This window comes from Brachyhypopomus gauderio, unplaced genomic scaffold, assembly GCF_052324685.1.
Source record: "Brachyhypopomus gauderio isolate BG-103 unplaced genomic scaffold, BGAUD_0.2 sc547, whole genome shotgun sequence".
NCBI lineage: Eukaryota > Metazoa > Chordata > Actinopteri > Gymnotiformes > Hypopomidae > Brachyhypopomus > Brachyhypopomus gauderio.
The window spans coordinates 2,084-5,000 of NW_027507368.1; positions in this window are offsets into that span (position 1 = coordinate 2,084).

Here is a 2,917-nt window from a genome sequence, read left to right on the forward strand (position 1 = left end):
GGCCTTTCACGTACGCTCTAATCCCACAGTGAAAGACTCAGAAAACGGCCAACAAAGAAGGACGCACGCCCTAAAATTCATTCTCCACATGGCCGAAGACACAAGCAAGCACGACTTCCATAGCCTTAAATTCATCCACAACCTGGAGAGACTAAGACAGTGGCCGTCTGCTCTGATCCAAAGCAAGTATAGCCACCCTACGGTACATATCATGCTTATAAACGCTATGTCTTTTATAAAGCACGCACGAGCCTTCCACCTGGACACACTGGGCCTTCAAACACACCAGATCAAACAGATACTCCTTCAAATCAAAAAGCTACTGAAGGATCACACTAGACATATGAGATGCCACCGGCAGGCAGTGAGAAGACTTAAATCAAGTATGTTGACATCCACATGCACATTCTGGAGAAATTACATCCATATGCATATGGTATAACCTTTGACTTATCCACTTACAGAACAACTAAAATCCACCCAGGATTTTGAGAGATTTATGAAGATAGCAGTAGTGGAAATACCCAGGCTCATAGGTGAGTGCCATAATACAGACATATCAAGCCCGCAACAGGTGCACATTTATAGGCATACATGTTTTAAACATGGTGGTTTTATCTTCCAGACCAGATGAGGGAGGAGGCCAGAGACGACACATATTGCCTCTTACAAGGGTATCTGACAGGGTATCTCGGGATGGTAACAGGCCATAGACCTGTGGTTCTTTACAATATGACCAAGGACCAAGTAGACAACGCAGACCAAGATGACAAAGGCCGTTACAGTCGTCTGGGTAAGCCCACATAAGTCCACCTTACCCCCGCCACACACAGTAACATGAGAGGCATGGGTCTTTTGTAACATCCATATTTCCCCAGGTTGATCGACACAAAACGGGACAGGAGATACGGCTCGGCATACCTCGCCCTGATGCCTGAAGAGGCTACATGGTTAAGAGCCATGGCTGACATCCTCTTACTGCTATGGAGACAAAAAGTGCTTGTATGTCTTTCAGAGTCAAGGGAAAAAAATGACCAAAATTACCCACCTCTTTCAAAGGGCATGGAAACATGCAGGCATGGATGGACCTATCGGGTTACCATAATCCGAACATCAGTCAGTAACCAAGTCAGACATCTCAGCACTGAGAACCGCATGTTAGTTTGTAAAAGCATGTGCCATACCATGGAGACTGCAGATCGGTTCTATGCATCTATACCTACCCTGAGTGATGCATTCAGGGTAAGAGAACTCAGAATGCAGGCATTGGATGAACCAATAAAAGGTTGAAAGAGTTATTCGTCTCTGTGTCTATTTAAAAACATCCAGAAAATCATCATTCTGTATAAAATACATTGCCTAAAAAGGTGCACTAAGAGCCGGCCACACACAGTAGGATGAGAGCCCTGGATGATTTAATACATCCAGAAAATCATCATTCTGTATAAAATACATTGCCTAAAAAGGTGCACTAAGAGCCGGCCACACACAGTAGATGAGAGCCCTGGATGATTTAATACATCCAGAAAATCATCATTCTGTATAAAATACATTGCCTAAAAAGGTGCACTAAGAGCCGGCCACACACAGTAGGATGAGAGCCCTGGATGATTTAATACATCCAGAAAATCATCATTCTGTATAAAATACATTGCCTAAAAAGGTGCACTAAGAGCCGGCCACACACAGTAGGATGAGAGCCCTGGATGATTTAATACATCCAGAAAATCATCATTCTGTATAAAATACATTGCCTAAAAAGGTGCACTAAGAGCCGGCCACACACAGTAGGATGAGAGCCCTGGATGATTTAATACATCCAGAAAATCATCATTCTGTATAAAATACATTGCCTAAAAAGGTGCACTAAGAGCCGGGCCACACACAGTAGGATGAGAGCCCCTGGATGATTTAATACATCCAGAAAATCATCATTCTGTATAAAATACATTGCCTAAAAAGGTGCACTAAGAGCCGGCCACACACAGTAGGATGAGAGCCCTGGATGATTTAATACATCCAGAAAATCATCATTCTGTATAAAATACATTGCCTAAAAAGGTGCACTAAGAGCCGGCCACACACAGTAGGATTGAGAGCCCTGGATGATTTAATACATCCAGAAAATCATCATTCTGTATAAAATACATTGCCTAAAAAGGTGCACTAAGAGCCGGCCACACACAGTAGGATGAGAGCCCTGGATGATTTAATACATCCAGAAAATCATCATTCTGTATAAAATACATTGCCTAAAAAGGTGCACTAAGAGCCGGCCACACACAGTAGGATGAGAGCCCTGGATGATTTAATACATCCAGAAAATCATCATTCTGTATAAAATACATTGCCTAAAAAGGTGCACTAAGAGCCGGCCACACACAGTAGGATGAGAGCCCTGGATGATTTAATACATCCAGAAAATCATCATTCTGTATAAAATACATTGCCTAAAAAGGTGCACTAAGAGCCGGCCACACACAGTAGGATGAGAGCCCTGGATGATTTAATACATCCAGAAAATCATCATTCTGTATAAAATACATTGCCTAAAAAAGGTGCACTAAGAGCCGGCCACACACAGTAGGATGAGAGCCCTGGATGATTTAATACATCCAGAAAATCATCATTCTGTATAAAATACATTGCCTAAAAAGGTGCACTAAGAGCCGGCCACACACAGTAGGATGAGGAGCCCTGGATGATTTAATACATCCAGAAAATCATCATTCTGTATAAAATACATTGCCTAAAAAGGTGCACTAAGAGCCGGCCACACACAGTAGGATGAGAGCCCTGGATGATTTAATACATCCAGAAAATCATTATTCTGTATTAAATACATAGCCTAAGAATGTGCACTAAGAGCCGGCCACACACAGTAGGCTTATAGGCCTGAATTTAATTCCTCCAGAAA